The 7,500-nt window shown below is 38.4% G+C and overlaps 1 protein-coding gene across 1 annotated transcript in view; it reads right to left on the bottom strand.

The window, feature by feature from the left end:
* The window catches only part of LOC144964384 (QRFP-like peptide receptor), a 306,189-nt gene that overhangs the window by 155,717 nt on the left and 142,972 nt on the right, over window positions 1-7,500 (bottom strand). The window lies entirely within an intron of this gene.

Below are 7,500 nucleotides of genomic sequence, written 5' to 3' on the forward strand. Positions count from 1 at the left end.
CTTTCTCCGACGAGCATAAAAGCATTATATTTTTAAAAAACGTTATAAATCTGATCATGTTTTGACTTTTACACATTCTGATCACAAGACATATGAAAAGTTCTAGCCAGCATGAAGACTAAAAAAGTACCGATTTTCTTTGTTTAGAACCATGATGGCCGCCGATACTTGGCGACGTGACATCAGACTATTGAATCCAATTTCGTTCCTTCTTTACGTACTGAGAGGAAGGGCCACTTCGTTTGTTCTATTTTTTGTGTACAACCTTCTTGAATATTCGATCAGTTCCCCAGAAATCACGAGAGTGTCCCTGTCAAGGTAATTTCGATAATGGAAGAACCATGTGGGAATGCGGAAGACTGTTCTACCGTACTCTGGAAAAACTCATATTTAAAAATATGGCCAGAAAACTCGTCCTTCAAATATCGATCGATTTAAATGACCCTCATCGTGGCGAAAACTCTCAAACCTGGGACTTCGCGAAGTCTTCCTTCAGTCCTAGGTTTGAGAGGTTTTTTTTTTTTGCTAAGATGAGGCTCATTTAAATCGACCGATATTTGAAGGACGAGTTTTCTGGCCAAATTTTTTAATATGGTATTTTATCCAGAGTACGGCAGTATTAGGAAAGTGGGAGTATGGAGCATGGGATAGGGGAGGTGTCTGACCCGTGAGTCACGGGACAGGGAAGGTGTCTGAGGTCTGACTCGTGAGTCATGAGACATGTCTGGATGTCAAGACCCACGCGTAATCTGGAGAACGTAATGATAAGGATGTCATGGAGATGTCAACTGGCAGGAAATCACGCTCTCACTGATTGAGACAAAGAATGGTCGTTTAAACCTTTCAAGGCTGTCAATGAATTTCGATCAATGCGTATAGACCATCAATCAATCAATCAATCTCTCTCTCTCTCTCTCTCTCTCTCTCTCTCTCTCTCTCTCTCTCTCTCTCTCTCTCTCTCACACACACACACATACATACATACATACATACATACATACATACATACATACATACATACATACATACATACATACATACATACATACATACATACGTACAAACGCTCAATTTCTCTCTCCCTATTTCTCTCTCTCTCTCTCTCTCTCTCGTTCTCTTTCTTTCTTTCTTTCTTTCTCTCTCTCTCTTTCTTTCTTTCCTTCTATCTTTATCTTTCTTTCTATCTAGCCATCTATGTAGCCTATCTGTCCCTCTTTTCACCAATTGACCTATCAATCTATCGAGCTAGCTACCTATATTTCTATCCCTTTCTCTCGCTCTCTCTCTCTCTCTCTCACTCTCTATCTATCTCTCTCTATCTATCTCTCTCTATCTATCTATCTATCTCTATATCTATCTATCTATCTTTCTCTCTCCCTGTCCCTATGTCTCTGTCTGTGCACGGAGTGGATGGATGGATATGTCCCTGTTTATCTCATCGAATGAGACACCATCAAAAAAAATATACAAGCTGATTTGATATCGACTTCATACATTATTGGGGGTCCCGATAGCTCAGTTGGTAAAGCACTCGCTTCACGATGAATGGGACCGAGATCGATCTCAAGTCGAAATATTATTCTCAGCTCCCTGTCCACCCAGTAGTGATTGTGTAGCTGTGTCTCACAGATCTGGCTGAAAGTACTCTGTAATAGCCTAGCGTTCTATCCAAAGGATGGCAAGAAATTGCTATTGTCCGTTTCACGCTATAGTAACCCGAATAAACACGAGGTTAGAGTAGAACCAATTTCCGACGTTAGAGGGGTAAACCATCAGTATCTTTACATTGTTTATTTTTAGGCTCCACCATGAAAAAATATGCAAGCTGATTTGATATCGACTTCGTACATTATTATTATATTAGATGACGGACAAATCGGGGAGTGCTTCCACGCCAGACAAGCGATAACGAAATAACAAAATCTCCACCAGACGAGAATAATCTCATATTCAAAAACGCGTCTTTCCTAAAGTCTGTGGTGACATCGCGTGCCCAGACGTGAACCAACGATAACATACAAGATCCTACATTAGTCGCCGTGATTTGTTATTGACAGGGTTTTCATCTGCCCCTAATCTGTCTGAATTCCATTTCATATCACTTGATAAACGAGAGTTTGCTTGTGGGGGGGGGGGGGGGGGGGGGGTTGTTCAATTCTGAAGGATGACTCTGAGACAGACTATCAGCTCTGTGAATCAAAAGTTAATTAAACTAATCATAAAATAATGACAGAGGACTATTACAGAACTGCCAACTTAAAATTTCAAAACGTCGAAGTTTCCAATGGAATAAAAAAAGAAAAATGCCACTTTAAATAGCTTTAGAAATAAATGATTTGTCCTCAGCATGGTCCAAAAATGCTCCAAAGTCTTGAATATAAGTTCCAAGGAACTAAACTTTCCTTTTCAACACGCTTTATTGAGTCAAAAGGTAAAAGGAGTAAAGCTAGACCAAGAAAAACATATATGAATAACTTGAACAGCTGGGTGACAAAGAAAGAGAAGAGTAATATTAGTTGGCGGGTTTTTAGGTTATCTGATCAGAGAGATGAATGGCGTAACATGATCACCGATGTCTGGCACTGACTTGGTACTTGAAGAAGAGAAGAAGAAGAAGAAGAAGAAGAAGAAGAAGAAGAAGAAGAAGAAGAAGAAGAAGAAGAAGAAGAAGAAGAAGAAGTTAGAAACAAAATGTGACCCATCGTCTCAAAACGGTATTATGTCGGAACGAACCAATAGCTTAAAAGCCGATTTTAATGTTAAACTGGTCAAAATTATAAATTGTTGGCATTAGCACCCTAAAGTATGGTGTCCATTCTCCTCAATAAAACATACAAACTCAACAAAAGTCTGATATTTCTGGTTATAAATGCAATTTTCAATGTCTTAGCCATCCCGACTTAATACTGTTTTGAGGCGAAGGGTCACAAATATGAAAAACTGTGATCAGCAAACCTCGGACTACTAAAGTTCTTTATATATATATAAGTCCGCGCTTGCTGAGGTTCTTTAACGCAACAGAAACCGGGATACACATCGGCTTAATGGATGTTATGGATCTAGAGGACAAGACCACTTGAAATGGATACTTACACATCGTCTCGCCGATATACCATATTTCTTTGCTGAATAACTCCAACACAGCAACCGGAAGTCCTACGATGAGCAACTGGAGATCTGCAAAGCTGAGGCTGATGAGGAAGAAGTTCATCCTTTTCCACATTGATCGTGTACGAACCACAACCTGAAATGATGAATGGGAAATGAATTATTGTCAATGCAACGCCATCATCATCATTTCATATTTACTATTATCTCCATCGTCATCATCATCATCTTCATCACCGTCCTCTTCTTCTTCTCTTTCAATCTCCGGAGTATTTTCCAAACCACTGACAAACACCCCACATCCCCACCCTATCATCCCGACAACCACTAAATCCTGGACCAATTTATTTATGCTAATTAATGGATTTTCTTCTCTGCCTATATCTGACCCCGCCCTCTCCACCCCCCCCCCCCTTCTCTATCTCTCTCTCTCTCTCTCTCTCTCTCTCTCTCTCTCTCTCTCTCTCTTTCTCTTCTCTCTTTCTATCCCTACAACCTTATGACCTTCCTCTTGCTCACTTTCCTTCAGGCTTTGTCCCCCATCCTTCATTAATTCTTTTGTAACAGAATCTACGAATATTTCCATTCCCCAAGAACAAGATGGGCATGATTCATGTTTGTTAGAGTTTCTGGAACTAAATATAATATTCGCAGGATGAGTAGTTGGTCCATCGCCAATTTGGCTCCCTCACGTGGACCAGAAACTCATTAAATCATTTATCAACAATCTCAGCATATATATCACAAAGAGAGTAAACGGGATGCGTAGTAATATCTATGCATAACAATGACACAGAGCACCTATTAACTCTTAAGCGATATGATACGAAGAGATCTTTGAGGCAATAATATGGCCATAGGGCCAGTGGTTATCCCGATTTACGTAACGTTAACTGAACAACATAGATTGTTTGCTACCCTTTGGGTAGGACTGTAGTCAATCACAAAGTACCTTTTGCAAAAGCTACCAAATCACTGCTGACTGGGTGCACAGAAAAATGGTGAAATTGATAGTGACTGCGCCTGGGTTTGCTCGATGTCCGTCCCTCTGCATGTGAGACGAGTGCTAATCCAAATGGGATAATGAGATCATTTGTATCGCTTTCAGCTTGAAATTGAGCTTTTATATAGCGCAATAACCACCAAACGTGCTCAAAGCGCTTTACAAGGGGTCCTTGGCCAACAGCAACACGTAACATGTAGAACGATACATGACGCCTGTTAGGCGATATTACATTTTTTTTTTCGGACACAGACAACGTTGTTAATGGCCAGGTACTCATTTTACACCTGAGTACGGTGACAGAATGTGAGTAAAGAGCCTTTTCCAAGGACTCAATTATGCGCCGAGGGAAGCTCGAACCCAGGACCTTCCGCTCAGAAAGCGGGTGTCATATCACAAGACCACATAGCCGCATCCTATGTTCAAATCAAACCTTCTACCGAAAGGATCAGGAAAATGTTTTTGAAAGATTTGTTTTATGCTGTATCGTGCGGTTATAATGTGGTTTATGGTATGACACTTGCTTTCGGACCGGAAGGGTCTGGGTACGAGCTTTGGTTGGCGCATAGTTGAGTCCTTGGAAAAGGTTCCTTCCTCACATTCTCTCACCGTACACAGGTGTAAAATGAGTACCTAGCCTGGCCTTTAACAGTTTTTTCTCCGTCGAAATATAAAATGTAATATCGTCTAACAGGCGTCATATCTCGTTCTACATGTCACGTGTTGCTCTTGGTCGGGGATTCCCTGTAAAGCGCTTTGAGCACGTTAAGTGGATATTGCTCTATATAAAAGCTCTATTTTAAATGAGGAACCCATGGGTATTGGAGCTTGATAAGAAATCAGAGAACGTACAAAATTAAATTTATTTTAAAAATATTTATTTTAATCAGTAAACTGCCGTACTTTGGAAAAAACAATATTTAGAAATTTGGACGGAAAACTTAGCCTTCAAACAAAGATTTTAAAGAATCCATCAATTAATAAGTAAGTAAAATAGTTTGTGTACGCCTTGATCCCCTACTTCTGCATTTCTTTCTTGCTTGTTTTTCTTCTTTTGTTTGCTTTCTGTCTCCCCCTCTATTTCTCCCTCTCTTTTGCAGACTCTCTCTCTCTCTCTCTCTCTCTCTCTCTCTCTCTCTCTCTCTCTCTCTCTCTCTCTCTCTCTCTCTCTCTCTCTCTCTCTCTCTCTCTCCCACCTGTTACTCGTTCACTTTCTTTCTCTCATTTTCGCACACCATTTGTGCAGATTCCGTGTTAATTTCCCTATTAATTATGAAAACAAACACTTATAGCCGATCCAAATGGCGTTGCAAATGTTAATTAATCATGAGTGCCCAGATAATCTAATGGTGATCCTGGACATTATGAGGGGATTACGGAAGGCCAGAAACAGCCTGGCACAGCATGTTGGAGAATGGCTATTAGTGAGGCTGTTACTATTGGCAGGGGACTCGAACTGATGGCAAAGAAAGGGGTGGGAAGGAATTGTAATGACAATGGCCCGGTTTTGTAGCACAGATCATATAGATAGTTCAAAGATGACGTCACTCAGGTCGTTGTTATTGTTTTTTGCCATCTGCGTTTTTGAGTAATGCTCACTGAACTATATTAACCCGACTATAAACGTTCATGGATACACACAGTTTTGTGTGTTGGTCCGTTATACTTCCGGATGGCAATGTTATGATCTTCTTAGCCAAGCGCATTACTATCTATAATTTAAGGTTACGGCTGGTTACGAGGACAGGACAACTGATACGAAGCTGTTAGATGCTGTGGACTGTAAAATGAAATAAACAAAATATGAATATAACATCTTCAAAAAAAAAAATGCCATTTACATAACGTTTCGGGCTCAAAACCCTTATTCAGCCAACAATTTAAAAAAACGAAAAGAATAACATAAATAGATGACTTAAAAACCGATTGTCTCTCTTTTATTTATTTTTTTTAATTAATGTATTAATTTCTTTATTGCTTATCTGTTGTTGTTGTTGTTGTTGTTGGCTGAAGAAGGGTTTTGAAGCCAAAACCCAGCTTTTTGTTATTGTTTTTTTAGCCAGCCATTTTTGTTACACCTATTAGTACGCTATATCGGCGTGTGGATGTTGTGAGCTGTTTGGTTAAACGCACAGCATCAATCGTCCAATCGTTTTCAAATTGCGCGTCACTGCAAGGACCCGGGGGGGGGGGGGGGGGGGGGCAAATGGAGGGAAATGTTCACACCTTATGCTCTGCTGGCGCTGGGACAATTAAGAATTAAGAAGAAAAAAACCTCAATAGGAATGGTTTTTACAAAGGCTTGCACACGTATCGAATAAAGGAGAAAAGATCAAACATAATATGTGGGGCATTAGTAGGTCATTGGCTTTCTTGTTGAAATAATAATTAACTCACTCAAGCCTGACACCGACTATATCCGTAGTTTACCTTTGTTAATTTTACCCCATGCCTATTCATTACATTTTTATGATACAAATTATAGGCGTTGTATCAACGTTAATGTTTTTTAGTTTTTACATGTTAGTGGTAATTGTATAAAACTATCTATGTGCATGCTCATTTCTAATACATTTTTTCCAATTTTTAAAAGTAGCAAAAATCTCTAGGATTGAGTGAGTTAATGTCAACGAATGGGAAATGAAACAATACAATTGAAGGTTGGTTTTCCAAAACTCCTTAACTACGTTTTTCTGCATTTTGAAAATTTAATATTGAGGATTATTTCCCCTAAAATTTCTCATTCGGTCTATTGTTTTATCATATTTAAACTTCAAATTCACACAAATCTAAGGGAAATTATTGTGCCATTAGATGCTTAAAAATATAGTTTACATTTCAATTTATCTCATGGGTGGAAAATCTCAAAAAGTAGAAAAGTCGACTTAAAGAGTTTTGGAAAACCAGCCTTCAATTGCTTGCTGTCATACAATGGGATATCGACAAGCACTGGGAACCGGGGTTACTACAAAAACAATATTATGAACTTTTGTGATACATTCATTCATCTTGGCCTTGTATTCATTTGATATATTATTATTATTATTATTATTATTATTATTATTATTATTATTATTATTATTATTATTATTATTATTATTATTATTATTATTATATTATTATTATTATTATTATTATTATTATCATTTGTTGACCTTAAAACGTCATTGAATCCAATTACAAAAAAACACGTTTGTTTCAAAATTGGAACGTCATGAATTGTAAATCGATATGACCCCAATGACTAGCAGGTCGAATTTGAATATCGTTTGTGGATATCGAATATCGATATTTGTTATAATCGTTATAAGATGATTAGTTCGAAAGCTTACGAAGTCACTTTTATCGTTCAGAGAAAAGTCATTCTATTTTTTTAATTGTATGGCAAA

Source organism: Berghia stephanieae, chromosome 2 (genome assembly GCF_034508935.2).
Source record: "Berghia stephanieae isolate SIO BIC M18660-M18661 chromosome 2, UCSD_Bste_1.3, whole genome shotgun sequence".
Classification (NCBI taxonomy): Eukaryota; Metazoa; Mollusca; class Gastropoda; order Nudibranchia; family Aeolidiidae; genus Berghia; species Berghia stephanieae.